Raw genomic sequence first — 19162 nt, 5'->3', positions numbered from 1 at the left:
TGATAGAGGGATAAGTATCAGTTTCTGAGATGTTTCCTACAAGCTGAGAAGCTTATAGTTCATATGAAAGCTTGCAACTAAATATTACAGTACAACAAAGCAAAAGTTATTGGGAAAGATTTATGAATCCTCAAAAGCAAAAGTAGCAACAGCACCAGTTTTAATCAAAAAGCTTTACATATTTGGATTGAAGCAGAAACAAAACAGTCCGAATTTGTTGTTTATTCACTGAAATTTAGTGCTGAGGAGGAAGTTTTCTCCTAAACTAAGGTTTCTCAGCATTCCCCTTACTTTGAATGTTTTTTTACCTTGTGTTGTAAGACAGATCTGCTGAGTGTTATGTCTTGGATACTGCAGTGTGCTGCAGTGTAAATTGGACTTGTGGGACCCATGCAGGCCTCGGGGCTGAATGCAAGTAAGAGGGGAGCCATAGCAAGCTACGACAGCAGTTAGATGAGACATTGTCAGTTCAATTACCTCCAACATGATTGTGTTGTGTTTTTCTTCACACTGTTGAGACTAAAATCTGTTCAAACCACCGCTTTTTGATAACTCAAACACCACCTGATAATTATGATCACATGTCCTATCAAAATTAGTACCTTCTCTAAGAACAAGGACTAATTTTGGGGGTTTAATGTAACATTACAACCTGAGTAAAACACAATGAAGGTAAGAAATTAAGCATGTTTTAGTTGGTGTAAACCTTGCAGGTGTTATTGAAAGCACTATTTTACAAGCACAGTACACATTTCCAGGTTCATGCTGCATTTACAAGGAAATAATTTTGATATATACATATTCAGCTATTAAAGAAATTGCAGAAGCAATCATGTACAATGCTGTTTTCCCTCATTTTGTAGCTGGTTTTGCTTTAGGTATAGTTTGGCTTTTTGTATTCTATCAGCTTTCGGAGGTCAGTAAATGCTTTTTTTTTAATCAGTAATTGCAAAGCCAACTGGAAATCTATTCATATTTTTTTGTTATTTAGGAAATCATGGAGCATTAGGTTTCCTTCCTCCTCTCTCTGACCTTCTGAGTGTTATCAGCACGGCCCCTGCTCGCTGTTGTGAGGAGCCATTACACTGACACCTACGGTGTGTGAGAGCTGTGGCTCTGCTAAGTGGAGACAGCAACCTTGAAGCTGTCACAGGCTGCAAGGATGAGATGTGACATGTGGCTTGGGTTTGGTGGCAGATGGTGAAACCCTGCTGTCAGAGTTTGGGAGAATACAGCTGAGTTAATGCTGTTGTTTCGCAAGAAATGCCAGAACTTGAACAGTCACTGTCACGTAGAGTTCAGCCAAACCTCAGTTTGTCTAATTTTCAGTTTATTAATGCTGCTAAATTTAAAAAAAAGAGTTGATCAGAAGCCACGTATTTTAAATATTCTCTCAGAAAAATTACTTTATGTGTTTTGTGTGTCGTATAAAAACACCAAGTGTTGATTTGATACTCTTTTACTTTGAGCAACCATTAAAATGAGAATATTATGTTTTTATTCAATTTAGTTATTCAAATTTAAAATACTAATTAAAAATTCTAATAATAAAATTTAATTTTAAATTGTCTAGAAAGGGAACTGTTCAGTGTCCTACACTTATGGTTTAAGAAATAATGCTTAACTTTTACTTTGGACATAGATTATATTGTTTTTATTAGCAACAAAAAGAAAATTGTAGGTTTGCATTCCGACTTTACAATATTTTAAGTGAAATCCGAGGCAGTATTGTCTAAATGCACTGTGCACTCACTCTGCTTGGTTTCTCACCCTTTTAACACCAACATGCTGTCATGCAGATACATAAAAATGTTTGTTTTTACCCAATAATAGCTTTGCACATCAAGCATGTTAGATTTTTCCATTTTTTAATCTGATTTTTGTTTCGTCTTTTGCAGTAATTTGACATGTGGGGAAAACATTATTTTGCATCTTTGTCCAAATTTGTCAAATTGCTCCTTAATGTGATCTTCTTTAAAAATGAGTGGAGATCCCTCTACATTTGTGTTTCTGTTCTATTTACACCTAAATGAATGTGCTTAAAGCGTAAAAAGTGAAAGGGAGATTTATTTTAATCTTCTCCATAAAGGTAGCATCTCATTAGGCTCCGTCTTTTAATGACTTGTTGACTAACAGCGTTTGTGAGGGAGTCTTCAAAATGTTTTGAAATGTCTACAGAGGTTCTAAATTTCCTCAGATGAGTCACAGGCTTGTTGCTTGAGTTTTGAACATGTTCAGAAGATTTCTGCAACAGATTTTCTCTCCAAATAGTCACAGAGTTGCCGCAGGCATCTCAAACCCATCTCCAACCCTTCTCTGAAGCACTTGAGCTGTATTTTGACACCTGCACGGGATTCAACCAGTCTCCGGCAGTTTCAGCTCAGTGAGACACGAGCTGATCTGAAATTTAAAAACCTCTGTTAGGAATTTGTGCCCACATCTGCCCCTTTGACTTAACCCTCTTTCGCCATTATTGATTGTCTCTTTTACCATCTGCACATTCATACAGGAAGAATACATTTATTCTGAGCGTTCGTGCAGAATTGTGTGGCTTTTTTTTTTTGTAATTTCAATTTGATGCTCAGTTTTCTCCTTTTGTGTTTCAGGTCTTCATTTGGGACAAACGGTAGAGCTGCTCGGCCTACTTTCAGATATCAGTAAGTTCTCTCTGCTGTGTCTCGACAGGTTATTACAGCACAATGTTACAGTGAAGATTGTGGGAGGATTTCTTACAGAGCCACATTCGCTATTTCAGTCCTCCTCAGTTGGATAGACAGTTTAGGCTTTGCATATGATAGGATGTCCAGTTTTGAGTGCTCCAATTTACCGCTACAGTCAGACCTGAAGTTAGAAATGGGACAGATAAACTCACAATAGACTATTGGAAGACAATTAACTTGTCTGCCTTTTTACTGACTGGAAGCTTGAATAAGACTATCACACTTGTAAAGAGACTCGGAAAGAAAGGACTCAGGAAGTGGATCCAGTGATAGAATTCAAGTCGTCTTTATTCACAGGTATTCTCTCAGGTAGGAGAGAAAAACTCTGGCCTTGCACTAAAAATTAACGGATACTTACAAACATGACGTGCACAAAGATACTGGGAACAGAACAACATGCAACAATGAACCTCCGACAAGAAAACAGACACTGAAGCACACTTAAAGGGCAGGGAACTCATTTACAAAACAAAAAGCACCTGAGGATAATTAAACACCTGAGGGAGGAACAGAAACAGGAGCATAGGAAGATTAAATGAAGGGAAACAAAAAAAAAAAAGACAGGTAGGAGCAGAATGGCTTTTTTACATACGTTGTTACTGAGAAAGTTACTAAATTTGGTCACAGGTAGAAAATGTGAGAATGTAACAGTTTCCCCGCTCGGTTAATATTTACATGCATCAAAGACAAGTCCATAAATTAATGTCACTAACACATTCTTGTGCTTTGCAGTAACGTGCTGAAAACACTGTGGTATAGTTTTACAAAACTACAAATCCTGTTAATTTTGATGTAAAATAATTGATTGCACAGCTGTAGATTTGTTAGACTTGTTAGGAAGAACAAACTAATTACTGGTATACTGTACATGTTAGAAAGTAATTACATCATTAGTACTGCATGTAGGATAATCCAGTTTTTCTTTTCCATTTTCACACCTATGTCTTAGTAAGACAATGAGCTGCGGAAATAAGGAATAAACAGAATAAAGAAACAAAGCAGTGTCATAGAGAATCTGAATTTTGTGCTGTATTGGGGTTGAGAAGGAACATTTGAGCAATTCAAGCTGATGTGCGCCTCTCCACACTGCCTTCCCTCATCATTTATTAATTTTCTGTAGAAATATTCATCCACCCTGGTGCAGCACTGTCCTCCCAGACAGAGAAATAATTAGGGCTCTGTATCATCCTGACACCCAACAGAGTTCTTTCTTTAGTCTTTGTTATTGTAGTTATTTGACTTTCATTCATCAGCTACTTTCATCAATTTACTCTTGTTTCATATTTACTGCTGAATTTGATTAAAGAGGACAGTGCGGGAGTTTTTTGTTCTGAATTCCAGTCTGGGACCCATTATGCAAACTTGAAGCTTTGTCTGTCTCCAGAACCACAGACAATTTTCACAACTATACTTTGTCACCCTCGAATGAAGGCTCCATCCATCTGTGTGTGTCAAAGATAGCATTTATCCATGGATGTTTGGATTTCTAAAGTAAACGTCAGCAGGAGAGCAGTTTTCTGGATGACTGCATTTGGAGTTTGTTGCAGTCATGTGTGCTCAGTCTGCCATTTAGTATTCTTCCTTTATTCTGATTAAATGCTTTGATGTAAAGGTAAAAACAGCATTATTATTGTGTATTTTGGTGAGTCATACTGTTACTGTAAATCATAGTAGGATTTGATGCCACACTGCGAAGTCAGTCATATCTTTTCTGAAAAAAGGCTTTCAGCTCATACTTCTTACTGCTTCTACTCTTCTTAAAAATTGCAATTATATAAGAAATGAAGTGTGTACTTCACAGTCAGTGTTTTGTGCAGACTGTATACGCATTTTGTTTGTTTTTATTTCAGCACAAGCATTGTCAGAAATTCTTCCACATTTAGTCAAATAAACTGAGTCAACAGCACAAAAGAAAAGTTAGGCCACCTGGGAATAAAAGCTGTGCATAAAACACATATATAATCTGAATAATCAGCGTGCATTCAACTGAAATAAGGTAATTTTTGCTACTTATGATGAATGAGTCAGACAAGAATATAAATACTCTGAAATAAATAAGTGTTTGCTCCTTTCCTGCCAGTTTTTGTAGAGCTGTATTGATCATAACAAAACATAAAACTGTGGTTATTGAATGTGGGTGGGCCCTAAAACCTAACACAGCTTGTGAAAAACATCCAAAACAGTTAAAAAATAGATAAATTTACATAAACAACAAACAGTCTGCAGAGCATAAATAAATCCTTATTGGGACAACTGAAATGGTTTCTGACACACTGACTACAGAAAACATCAAACCAAACCATGTTTATTAAATCTTTATTAAAATACAATGAAATTCATTTTAATCAACTGTATCAAACTCAAGAACAGCCAGGTGTTGTTTCAGTTATTAACAATGGTTATTTAATTAGTACCCTTAAAGCATCTTCTCATTTATTCTCATAATTAATACCTTGCTACAAAATAAGAATGAAAAATGGAAAATAAAAAGAAAAATGTAGGCTATTTGATTGGATTGGAGCAAAGTGGGAGGTCCTAGAACCACGCCTAACCCCGCCCCTGTGACAAATATCAAAATTGTGAGAAAGAGCAGAATTAGCGACGCATTAATTCCACTTATTCTCAAAAGAATTGTTGGCTCTTTTGTATTGCAAAATATCTAGAACATCATTAGAAAAAATACAAATGAAACAATTTGGTATCATTAGAATTATTTCAACAAACTGACTTTGGCCATTAATAAAATGGCTGAAATAATAACAAAAAAGGACAAATACATTATTGTACCCTGGTGTCAGTTTGGCTTTAGGAAATGTGCCTTTTTCTGTCTGCTCAGCTGAGTTCAAAATGCTTTTAAATATGTGATGATTACACCCCTTTTTTGTTCACGTCTGTTGTAGATAAGAGAAGGTCAAACTACATGTTAGAAAAACAGATTACTGAATGTTATTCTTTGCTGCTTTGTTGTAGCACCCAGAGAAACCTCAGCAGATTAACTTTCAGGTGAATAATTGTCTCTTTATCCACAACTATACCAACCCATTTAGGGTTCCAATACAGGTAATCGCTGCTGTCTTTTAAGTCAAGCTGAAAGACCAGATACAGAAAACTGTGATGTAAAGGGGATTTAAAAGAGCGCTGCAATAATCCAGATTGGATAATCCAGGGGATCAGTGTTGGTGTTCATCAACCCAGTGAGACCATTCTCTGTCTCTGCTGTCTCAAACAATCCCTTCCTCCTCAGAAACAGTGACAGCACGCCACGCTGAGGTGACTAAAGCTGTCACCTCTGCAGCGATTTTACTCTCATTTGACTTTTCATTAATAAATTGACAAATATGTACGTCTTGATGATCGAGTGAATCAAGTAATCATTATGTGAAATACAAGCAAGAAATTATGAAAGGAATCCTGTTTGTGTGATTACTGATTCAGAGTTCAAACTGTTTTACTGTTTTGTTGTTTTGTTTTTAATTTTTCCATGTTTTTTGCAATCTTTTTTAGCTATTTTAGCTTTTCATAGATCTAAACTTTTACAAATATTTTTCCTGTAGTAAAACATTAAGATCTCTTAAATTTCATTGTTTTCTTTGAAATCTGCTTCAGCACGCTTTCTCTATTTTTGACTTCTTTTGCTACTTTTAGCTTGTAGCTGGCCTTTTGACACTTTTCGCTACCCTTTTGCTACTTTAGCATTTATCTCACCTTTTGTTGCTTTTAGCTAGGGTTTTGCTACTTTTATTTTTTACTAACCTTGAAAATGTAGCTTTTAGCTAATAGTTTGCTACTTTTAGCTAGCATTCTGCTTCTTCTAATTTTAACAACTCAGTTTCGGCTTCAGCAAATTTCAGCAAAGTCTCTTCAGTTTGTGTGTCGCCTCAAAACTCAGTTATGCACCGAAGCAGCAAAATCTTATAAATCTGTGTTGTTGCTAATAAGTGGACCATAAATGTAATCAGCTGTAAGAATGATGCAAACAATGTGAACTAATGTTATCTACAGCCTGAACATTGGTTTGTTTTGTTGGTAATGTTTGGTTATTAATGTTTCTTTGCTGCATCCAGACATTAATAAAGTGCAACACACCAGATTTTAATTGTGTGGCATTGCTCGACATTGACATTGATTCTGCCTCAGTGATTTTATAACTCCTGCTGCATTTGCTTCAAATGTTTGTTGTCCCTCTAAATCAAACAGCTTTTGTGCCTTTTGAAGAACAGAACGAAGGAGGCTTTTGTTTTGCTCTGAAGGTAAACTGTTGGAAATGTTCCTAGAAAGCAAATGTTTTGTAAGATCTGGCTAAATATCAAACAACATGCTCATTCCGCTTATTGCTAAATGCAAAGCAGGTGATTTGAATAAAAGTTTCATTTGCTGCCAACTCGTGTTGTTTAACTCAAAGTTTGTAAAATAGTTTGTCACTGTACAGCTTTGTATTTCTTTCATTGGTTTTTAAATTCAAATTATTATTTTTTCTCTGCAAAAACCTTCTGTACTTTGTTGTCAGATTAGGTTTTATGAACTGTTTTGCAGAAAAAAATACTTGCACTGTTATTTTTGCAACTATATTTATATTTTTCCATTTTTTTGTGAATATTAAACATTTTAAGTTTTTACATATTGGCATAATAATCTAGAATGAAACTTTTGGTTATTTGCAAGCAGCATTGAAACTATTTTTCAGTGAATTAATTAGTCAGCTGACTAAAATAAAACTAACAGGAAGTATTTTAGTGATCGGTTAACTCTCGTTTTTGCCCATTTTTCAGTTTACATCTGTTTTGTAATATTTCTGTTGCCTGGAAGCTGAAGTTATATATTTAGATTTTAAGCTGTCAGTGTCACAAAAACAAATACGACACTCTAGACATTTGTTTTTCCCTCAGTTTTATTCAGGCAATAACTTGTAATGAAAGATAATATGCAGAATTATGAGTAATTACATTTTTAATTAGATTCATTGCTCAACTTCTGTCTTCTCTTAATTTGAATGCTGTGAGGCGACAAAAACATTTGTGTGATGTTCTTTTTTTGTTACTCAGACAGTTTTGTAGGTCTACTGCATTTTTTTAAGACAATCAAATAATTTTAGGTTAAAATATTTACCAGAAGTTTACTTTATCCAAATTACAACCAATGTAAATGGCAGATATGGTTAATAGTTTGAGTCTTATCTATTTCACTGACTAAAAAGTTAGTGTTCTGGGTAATTACTGAATTTTTGATTAATGCAACATTTTATATGAATGTTTTGGGACTTTGCCTGGTCAAGAAGTCGTACTGAGTCGTTTTAATAAAAATAACTAAATAAATCTCAATGGTTTATCTATTTTTTTTTTATAATTTACCTTGTTTAGATTTAACTCTATATAATGTATTTAGGAACAGTTGTGATTGGATCAGCTTCATTTGATGTCTTGATGTTTAAGATGTAAACAAGGACAAACAGGAGCAGACTCCATTTAACATCATCTAGCGCTATCAGATGCATTTTTTTTACCGTATGAAGGTATGACACTGAAATGGAGCATCTCATTATCAAACCACAGCAGTGATTGTGTTCCTGCTTGGCACGGTTTTCGATGAGAAATCTCTGGGAGATTTCCCCAAAGAAATCTAGGTTTAGCAGTCCACAATCTTAAAATAGCTTTTGAATCATGCATTATTACATAGCAAGCTTGCTTCTCTCTGTCAAACTTCACTTGCTGCTGTGTTTATTGCCTTCTTGTTTTCTCCAGGCTGCCAGTTCTGAGAAGAATCCCTAACCTGATTAGCATAGCTTTATAGTTGAAATGAGAAAAACTCACAGGTGGCTTTTGTCTCTCGTGAGTTAATAACCTTAAAGAGGGAAAAAAGAAGCAATTATTGATTAAGCAACAAGCACATTAAAAACATCTTTCAGAACCGAGTGTACGGCGCAGGGCTGCTTGTGAGGCAGGTATTATGGGTTAGCAGAGTGGAGCTGGGCAGATTTCAATCTTCCAGCCTGACTGCGTGTGTTTCCCCTGGGTTCAGTAAAGCATAAAAGATGCTGAGATGTGCGACGCTCTGCTGAAACTGCCTGCTTTTCAGAGGATTGATGTGACATTTTCACACACGCACCCTTGCACACACACACACACACACACACACACCACACTCAGTCTGTTAGATGCAACAAACTGGAAATACTCTGTCACCTGACCCACATACTCACAACAGGTGTGAGAAACGACACACGCAAATAATTGTTCACACTCACATAAGAAAAATGTCAGTGCAACGCCACAAGGCTAATATTTAAAACTCAACTTGCTGTTTGATTAAAAATATTCCTATAAATTGGACTAATCAAGAAACTAAATTTAAAGCCTAGCACCTACCGTGTCTTTCATGTCAGAGTTTTAAACTAAGATCATTTCATGAGGATGGGATGGAGTTGCAGTTATTTTGGCCAAACCTTGTAAAAAATGACATTATTTGCTATGTCATTTGATATTGTGAGATCTCATGTGATCTGTTAGGACTTAAAGTGTGCGTAGAGGATGACTCTCGGGTACTACCACACCAAATTTTAGCTCAATATCTTTTAAATTGGTTGAGCTGCATGCATTTTTATGTTTGTTAAAGTTGCTTAGCTGCAGCAACCATCTTGAATGGGTTTGACTCCAAAAGTTATTCAGTTGTAAATGTACATCTAGTGATCTGAGAGTTTCATTAAAACCCATATACTTGCTCGTGAGATATTTTCCAAATGCTGCAGACAAACATGAGCAGAAACATTATTGCCTTTGTCTTCTCTGGCAGTCGATAATACGTGCACAAAGCTCAGCATTGTTCTTTTCAGCCTGTTTAGGCTTAAAAACTGAATCAAAGAAAACTAAAATGTTTTTTTTTTTTTTTTTTTTGCTGTCAAACACTGACAGATTGTAAACCTGTGCAATAATCATGCAGTGCTTTTAGTCAATGCTTGTTTTCAAGGCATTTCACAAGTGAACAGAGCCTGAGCATGAGGGGGGAAAAGCAGGAGGGGAGCTGATGGAGTGAGCATCACAGTACGTGTCGACCTGTTCTCCCCGGGGGGAGGGGGTGTAATTGACAGAACCCAGAAGTTATTTCATGTGCCAGCATCAAAGTATATTAAAGGGCCAGGCTATTACCGCTCAGCCCATCTGCCTCTCCATTAGATAAGGGATATTTTGCAGCCCGATGCGGCTCGCTCTTTTTGGTGCTGTCACCGAACACAGTGACCGTCACCGCATCCAATGAATATTATCAGCATTTCTCTCAGGAATGTGTCACCGGAGAAGCCGGGCTTAAAGGAATAGAAGTACATGCTGTTTTCTGTCGTAGCCTGATATCTGAGCTGACTGGTGGAGAATAGGAGTTGATGCTGCGGCGCAATCCGGCCTAAATGCAATTATGAGGTCAGCTGCCAATCCTCCAATATCTCCGGTCATTAAGAAGAAATCACCTGGATCAGCAGTTTGATTTGAATGAGCCAGGAAGTGAATAAGAGAGTGGGAGCTGCTGCTGCTGATTGAGGGTTGACAAAGAATAAGGAATTAGAGGCTAGAGGAAAGGGCAATTTCTTGAGACGTGTCAAAAAGAAGCAGGATTGTAAGACGTCCCACTGAGGGATCTGGTGGGGTATTGTGTCAGCCAGAGAGCAATTTTCACTTTCATCTCGCTGAAATTTAAGTGGCAGTTCAGAAGAAATGACAGGTCAGTGTAGCAGAGAAATAAGGGTTACTCGCATCGTCCTTTCTGCTCTGTGGAGGTTTGCCAACATCTAAACACAAAAAGAACCACTTTCCGTCCTGTGATGGATTTCTGTAGTTCTATTTCTTAGAGAGTTGGAACTTAGGCCTCGTCCACACAAGTAGTTTTTTCAAAACTATTCATTTGTTTATTTCTTCTAAAACCACCCTCGTAAACAAAACATTGTTTCTAGAAATGTCTTCATCCACAAAAAAAACTATGGGAGGCCTCTTAGGACAAAAAACATCCTTCCTCTCACATTCACCAACAGAAAACCCTCTCACACACACACTATCAAACCCTCTCACACACACACTGTCAAACCCTCTCACACACACACTGTCAAACCCTCTCACACACACACTATCAAACCCTCTCACACACACACTGTCAAACCCTCTCACACACACACTATCAAACCCTCTCACATTCACTATCAAACCTGGGTTGAAATTTTGAAGCAAAAGCTGACTTAGTGGTATAATTGTCATTTCTTTAAGGGATATTTCTGTTTAAAATTGTCGTTTATACCATAAAATTTAAAAGTTTTAAATATGAACATTAAACATGTTTTTTTATAATTCATAAATAATTTTGTAGCAGATGGCATAAAATCAGACAGTCAGCTGTACAGACAACATGAAGACTGTAAAGCTTGTAATTTGTTTATCACAGCAAGCATTTACCACCAGCTGATAGGTGTAGAAATAATGTAGCCTTTTCTCATCTCACTTTGAATAATTTGCTTTATATTTCTTTTTGTTTGAACCTCTACTGTCTTATCACAAATTAATAGCAAACAAAACGGCTATAAATTTAAATTCACATCACCTCCATAAAGTCCTTTTTTTTTTTTTTTTTTTTTTTTTTTTTTTAATAAAATTTTACTTTTATCTGAATCGATCAGTGTGGGAGGATTTGAGTTTACATTTAAAACCAATTGCTGTTCCCCCCACCCCTGGTGATGAGTATGTTCTGGTGGCAGAACAAACCAATAATGCTGAAGCTGCTTTTATTGTTTTCCCACCAACATCCATATTTCTACATATTTAAAATACTTTTTCATCTGTCTTGCTTTCTTTTTCACTTATTCCGTCTCATCAGTAACCAAATCCTGTTGACAACTTCAATTAAACCCTGTGAAATTGCCCCAGTATCTGTCTCCCTTTGGGGCTATTTAGCTGTGCTTAGCTCTCTGCAAGCTGGCCCTGTTGCCAGGCAATCTTTAGACTGTTTCATGTTCTTTCTTTAAATGTAGGCCATCTTCGTCCTGTATCCCACCTGGTTTTATCACAAAACCATATAACCTCTCTGTAAGCTGACCTGGGTGATAGATTAGTTTATTTATCATTTGATGAAAAGGAAATGTGTTATTCAATGTGCTGTGTGATGTGCTCAAAGTAGTCAGACAATCACTGTATTTTTAAGGGTTCCAATTCATCTTTATCCATCACCGTGCAGTTCTTTACAGATGACTCCTGTTAGGAAAGCTTTTACTCTACAGAACACCCTATAAAGGAGGTTCTATGATTTACAATCAGCCTCCAGAGTTGTGGTGTGGACACAACGAGATGGGAACGCGATTAGAAAGGTTGCTGTGGTGCAAAAACATCCATTGCCTCTTGTTCTGTTTAAAGTGGATCTTAAACACATCACCAAAATAACAGGAAGCAGGCATTAAGCATTTGATTACTCAAAATTTGAGTTAAATTCATATTCTGTAACTGCTTCAGATGCCGTTAGTTCACCTGCAGAGGAGCACACGTTTCTGGGATTATTTTCAGCACTCTCGTGATTGCTGAGCAAAACTAGTGAACATCTTTATAACTGTGGCCTGACGGCTAACTATAACCCCCGTGCACAGATGGAGCGCATACCTGCGGCCGACAGATGGCTGTAGGAACAGACTTTTTTTTTTTTTTTTTTTTTAGAAAAATGCTGCATTCTTGTATTGCAAAGCAAACAGATTATCACAAAAAGCTTATCTAAACATGAACTGCATTTGTTTGTGACTCCACCAAATAAAGTGACCAAAAGAAACCTGCTTTGAACAAGTGAGCGTTAGATCGCATGAGCCTGAAACTTGATTGGCATGGCAACCCTCTCTAACATGTCTTACCTCCCACTGGGTTGTGCAGCTTGTCACCATTATACCAGTCAAACAAATAACCCCAGTGTAACTTGGGAGCATACCAGGCTAGAGACGAGAAGGCTGTGGATTTAAAAGAAAGTTGTTGTTTTTTTATCTCTGTGCATTTTGTTTCATGATGCCAACATTTACTAATTGGCAGTGAACACTGCTTAGCTTGAGGGGAATGTTGTTTGTTTTGGAGAGTTTGTCTCCAAAAACCTGTACAAACTGTAATATGACTTGATAATGAGGATGATGGCAGAATAGTGAGTAAATTACTTCAGTTAGAGGAGCATGAAAGCCATTCAATGTTCCAGTGTTATTGTGGAAAACAACAAATCAGATGAAGCAAACTGAGTGTATTTTTCTTTTTTTTGCTATCTTCGTATGATCTGTTTGTACTTTTTGTTCCCTTGAAATTTTTGTCCCTCGCCATTGTGAACGTGAACGACAGCTTTCTGCTTGTGTTGTTGTTGCTTCAGAAGAGGACACTTTAATCTAGGCTGCCCAAAAATCAAAACACATATCTGTTGAAGAATATTTCGCCCTCACGTGTTGTGTTTGCAAAATTGTCGCTAAAGGAACAATATTATCCCCGTGGAAATGTTAGTGCGCTCGCATTGTGCGTTCATTCTGTGCATGGAGTTATGTGATGATTGGCTGAGCCAGTCCTTCTTGATGCCGAGTTGGAAAACAAAGAGTTGCCATGGTAACAGTCAAGGGTGAAGGAGGAGGGTGTGTCTGTAGTGTTGTGCTGTTTAAATGGACGCTGGCAGGCCGAGTGGCGGCGAAGCGCTCTGTGGTCCTGTGCTCCCACATGTCTCTCTTGTTGTCATCTCGAAGTGAGTGGGAGACGGCAAAGAGAACAAATACTGAATCTTAATGAAGCTGTTGAGAAAGAAAAAAAAACTAATTTTCTCGCTCTGTCTTTTTAATACTTCTGTTCTTCATTTACAAGCTGCACCGTTAGGTTATAATACACACTTTATCAACATGTGCTCAATGATGTGGAAGCGTTGGAAGGGCGGTTTTATGTTGAGACCTAAATGTTTACAAGGTTATGTGATCACAGCTGACCCCGATAAAGATGACATATGAACGTCAGCAGTCGTTATTTCATGGATCACAGAATTTTATCATAATCGGCGCCTCAGTATTCAGTCTCAGTATTAAGCCCGGATGTACTCCTAAAATGGAAAACATAACACGGCTGCTTTTCTGGAATGAAAATATCAACAACGTTCTTTTGAAAAACGGCACATTTATTGAAGAGATTACCATGTGATCGGTACCTGACGGTTTTCATTTTGATCTGCTGGTCAAACACTTAAAAATTAAATTTTTCCCATCAGTAAACGCACCATAGCTAAGCTGCTGTGTTGCATTAGCAGCATGTCTTTGAATGAAAAGTTTTTACTGAGTAAAGCAAACTTGTTGTTAGCTGTATGCACTGTCTGTAAAGTGTTAAGTCAGAGGCTGCAGAAAAGTGTTTTATGCAGAGGTATAACTGCTCTAAACATAGGCTGAGGGAAACCAGCATGTTCTGATAGGAAATAAAACTAATTCAACCTGTGTGTTAAATATGTTGTAGTTCTTTAACCACAAATGGTAAAATGGTTTATTGTAGTTGGACAGGTTTACAGAATAAAAGGGGCTCCATATTTTTAAAGTTTGCCCTCTACAAAAAAATACAACAAATAGTTTTCACTCTCTGTGATTCTTTTTCAGTTTCATTTATTGTCCGGCCTCTTCCTTATCCAAGTCCGACTGTCTTCCTGTGGTGTGATCGGAGGTCATGACTTAATATTCAAGGCAGAGAGACATCAGTATTCCCGAGGCCACACTCTGACTAAGCCATCTGCCGCTTTCGGATTGCTTCTCTTGTCCTCTGTCTGCTCCTCAGTCTACCTTTCAAGCTATTTTATTCACATACACCACACAGAAATATGCAAATAGATGCACACGTATACGTATAAGACGTGTTTTTTAAAACAAGTACAGTGTCTAAGCATAACGCAAAGCTTTATGTTACACTTTCTGATGCATTTTGCTGCAGATATAAACAGGCCTACCCAAGTATTCCCTAGATGTAGTTCCAAACAGACAAATGAGACACTCTGAGTGTGTTTGTGTGTGTGTTTATTCAGCGTTTTTACTGAAGAAGGTAACAGCTTGAGTCGGTGCATACAATATCGCAGCATTCGTATCGGAGGCGGATATTTGGGCCATGTGTGCAGGTAGGAAATAAGAATAAGAGCTCAGTGATAGAACTGGCTGGACTGATTTCTTTTTGCTCCAGTCACTGATTCTTCCTCTTAAGTCACTCCATTTCTATTCAGGTTCCCAGGCAACTGGACAATATCCCTGCATACATTAGGCTCAAGATGTAGAAACATCTTGGCCAAAAGAGACTTATATGGATTGTTTTAAATTATATTATCATGTGAGTGTGAGTGTAATCGGAAGTCTCATCAACATATTAACATATTGTTTTCTCTCAGCTTTTATTTGGATATAAAACATTAGTTATTAAAAATGTTACTGTAGAAAATTGTGTATTTTTTATTTGCTTTAACTAGCATCAAATCAAACTCCAGTACGTTTTATAAAATGACCAAAAATCTTCAAATGAGCACAAAAGACACATTTCTAAAACTTATTAGTAGGATGGAGCAGTTAGGGTGTCAGGAATATTATGGAAATGACCCTCAATTTAAAAAAACTAAAAAAAAAATCTTTCCTGTCAGAGTTGGTAAGTTGTTCCAAAATACTTAAAGGTATTTTGCTTGATGAAATCAAACATAAAAAACAACCCTGAAAGGTTACCCTGAACTATATTAAATCATGCCATTTCAAAGAGTTTACTACAATAGATTTCCACATATATTGCATGCAATTCTGAAATGTGGGTCTGCACTCAGTGTAAACAAAGCACTCAGCTGAATCTGCTTGAATCACATGACTGACCTACATGTTTTTGTAAAGGCAAACACTTATGCCAGAATATATTTTCAGTCATGTTGGCTGTTTCCTTAGGTAAACAAACATGTGTTTGTTGGTGTCTGGTCACAAACTTTCCTTACAAACGTTTTGTTTAAAGACACAGTAACCATCAATTTGAAAAATAGTGTGCCAACATTGTAATGAGTACCTTTTATTATGCCAAAGAAATAAAGTTTTAACTGAGAACGATGTTAAAATGAAGAATTAAAGTTAGATAATAAAATGTTACTTTAGTTGTTTTTTTATTAAATCTGCACCCAGACAGGGAGCTTAATAATGTAAAATGGCCACTTTTATCCCTGAAAATGGTAATACTGTGTGCCAGGAGTGACAGCAGCTATTCAAAAGCATTTTCTTTTCCTGAAGAAAATACAGTCATTAGTGTGAATTTGAACTCAAGTGTTTTTTTTGTTTTTTTTTGCAGTTCGATATACAAAACATCTAATTATTTTCTTGTGACTTTGTATTCAGTTGATCTCAGAATAAATTAGAAATTAAGTTATTTACAGCTGGTTCTTCTGAACTCCTTCTTGGTCTAACTTTTTTCTGTTTATCAAAAAAAATAGAAGATGATGTTTTATAACATGAGCTAGGAAGCCTTTTTTATGAAACTCGGAAATTATATAATTGGTAAAGCAAGTGACAAAGACAACTAAAAAAAACTTATTATGGGGTTTTGGCTGAGTCTTTGACATTTTCAAAACTGTTTTATGCTGTGACTTCAAACTTGTAATGAAAAAAAATGCTGAAACTAAAACAAAATGAAAATTTTAATGTTTCAAAACAACCCAAATTAAACTGGATGGTCTACATTAAAGGTACTCACTGCAAACTATAAAATCAACCATATTAGAGATTATCCTGAACTATATCAAAGGTGCAGTTTGAAAGAGTTTACTCCAGTAGTTTTCAAGATACATTGATAAAAAATACCTATTTCAAGTTGTAGAAAAGTAAAAAAAAAAACTGTTTCCTAATTTAGATGCCAAGTACGAATAACTGTATTAAGATTAGCAGCATGAAATATTAACGAATGATGAAGAATTGGCATTTAAAGACAACTTTAGTGGAGTTCTGTTAAAGTATTTTAATGTCATTGATTGGGTTCATGCAGTACAGTAAACTGGCTTTTGGTTTAGTAGTTTTAATAAATACACAAGAAAACTATACATGAGAGAGTAAAAACAAGACAAATGTTTTTAGATTTTTAGTCTATAAGCACGGAGGTGTGTTGTAACTTATTCTAGTTTGTTTTAATAGTACTTAACAGGTGCAGATCCCCTGTGTGTCTTCCTATAATGGCATTACCATTCATTTACAAATACATGCAAACAGAATAAGCAGAGTGAAATCTCAATTTTATGTCAGACAAAGCCAACTGAGAGAAAGCCACCTGGCTAGGGACTAACAGGATTTCCCAAATTACAAAGTAATTTTAGTTCCACTAAGAAACAACAAACAATAAATTAAAAATGTAATTTAAAACAGCACCGCAGCAACAGTCTTTAACACCTTGCCAGAAAAAGGCAGTCTGTGAACCCAAGAAGCCAACAAAGAGAAGGTCAAAGGCTATCGGTCCCCAAGGGATGCAGTTGCCCCCGGTTACCAATCCTCAGCTTCAGCTTTAGGGAAAATGGATGAGGCGGATCTGAGCTCACGCTGCACAGAGCCGGTGAAGGGAAGGAGAGGGTGGAGTTACAGAGGTGCACGCTGTACAGCGGCTGGTGGGGGAGGGGAGGAGCGAGGAGAAACATGAGGGGGTGAAGCAGGGGTTCCGTTGTTACAACAGATCGCAGGGCTTTTGTGTATCACATCCCGGCTCCAGGTAAGACAGGCAGTCAGTTCATGATATTTGTGATGATGACCCGATGAGAACATTTTGAATTGGTTTGCAAGACTGAGGAATGAAAAAGCTTTGACATGTTGCTGTGTTTCATCAGGTGTGCCCGTGTGTGTGTGTGTGGTCATAATGATCTGTGGTCAGTGAGCTTTTTGTTGTTACTCAGAGCTCCGTGCACATCTTCTATGAGAAGGCTTGGCTGCAAGGTGAACATCAAACTGTGTCCAGATGTGTCTAGATATGCTTTTCTGTGTTTTTTGTTTTTTTTAAGTGATGTGTTTGTGACAAGTTGTACAGATCTAATTAACCCACTTAATCACTTGTAATGGAAAACTTAATTATAGTGAAGGAAAACAAGGGGAAAGCAGCAACACCCCTCTAAGGGCAGTTGTTCATGGCAACTGCTTGACACAACAGGGAGGTGATGGTGACTAGACGGCTGAAAAGGCATAGAGATAAAAAAAAAACAAACAATAAACACTACAAACTTTTTAAAGGTGAATGTTAGAATTTAATGCAACTAAGGATGTAACTTACATTTTATGTGACAGCCTTGTCCTGTTTTGCTGTCTTTTTAATCCCACAAGTTTCTGTTTCAAGGTAAAAAAAATAAAAAATAAGCATCTTAATTTACTTCTGAATATAGTCAGTGCTAGAATTTCTTTTGTTCTTTGACAGCATCTTATAGCTAAGTTAATTGGATGAACACTAATCCATAATAAACCCATATGCTGATGCTTTTAACCCATATTCAGCTTTTTTAAGGAACAGATTGAAACATTTATTTATGTGGGTTGGAGGTTTTAGTAGTTATTTATTTTAAAAGCATGCACAAATTTGAATCATAATGTTGCTCACAATCAGGGTTTTTTTATGGCTCCAAGTAAAAAAAGCTACAAAACATGGCTTCATAGAAATTTCTCAGCAAAAGGGCCTTTTAATGAATGCTTTGAACAAACTGTACTTGATCAAAAAGCTAACTTGTAACATTTAACTGAAGGAAAACAGCTTTAAAAAATAAATAGAAAATTCAGGCTCTTGCTTTGCAGAAACAAAAACTGGTTTATATTCTCGAGAGTTTTGATTCTTGTTAAGATTTTATAACCAGAAATAGGATTACTGCCTTACCTGCTCTAGATCAGACAGATCAAATAGAAAGACCCTAAAATGCTTCTAATGTTGCATGGTTGAAGCAGATAAGCCACAGAAGGATCAATACAGATCTCGATTGACTATTCATATATGCAGCACCTTTGTGAAGACTATTGTGGTTCATCTATTGATATAAATTTGCTTAGAAAGTTCTTATCTTTGTGTTTACTATAAAAGTAATGAATTTTGCTATCTGCTATGAATTTGATACCAAAACTGTGCTAAATCAGCTAAAAGTGATGCTCCAAATGTGGATAAAGTACAGCAAAGAATGTTTATATTGGATTTCCAGGCAGGGAAAAATGATTGAGAATTAAAAGAACAATATTTTTAATTATGTAATGTATGGAGTCATTTGATGCGAAGAGAAATGTAATTATTCTAATTCTGAAGAAGTGTTGCAGTTTTCAGCTTCTGTTTAAAATATAACTTAGTTTATTTCCCAGAACCAGAACCAAACGAGGAGAAGCAGCTTTCAGTTTCTATGCACCACAAATTTGGAACAAACTTCCAGAAAACTGTAAAACAGCTGAAACACTGGGTGCCTTTAAATCTCAACTTAAAACCCACCTGTTT

General features: G+C 36.6%; 1 protein-coding gene across 2 annotated transcripts in view; it reads left to right on the top strand.

Annotated features, from left to right (window-relative positions):
• The window catches only part of apba2b (amyloid beta (A4) precursor protein-binding, family A, member 2b), a 57287-nt gene that overhangs the window by 11904 nt on the left and 26221 nt on the right, over nt 1–19162 (top strand). For both annotated transcript variants that reach the window (XM_017404477.3, XM_017404463.3), the window contains exon 2: nt 2607–2657. The gene's annotated coding sequence lies outside the window, so the exon portion shown is untranslated. The remainder of the gene's footprint in view (nt 1–2606; nt 2658–19162) is intronic.

The sequence above is a fragment of the Kryptolebias marmoratus genome, linkage group LG15 (genome assembly GCF_001649575.2).
Source record: "Kryptolebias marmoratus isolate JLee-2015 linkage group LG15, ASM164957v2, whole genome shotgun sequence".
NCBI classification, from domain to species: Eukaryota; Metazoa; Chordata; class Actinopteri; order Cyprinodontiformes; family Rivulidae; genus Kryptolebias; species Kryptolebias marmoratus.
The sequence above is the reverse complement of the archived record's forward strand: the minus strand, read 5'-3'. Positions and strand labels throughout refer to the sequence as shown.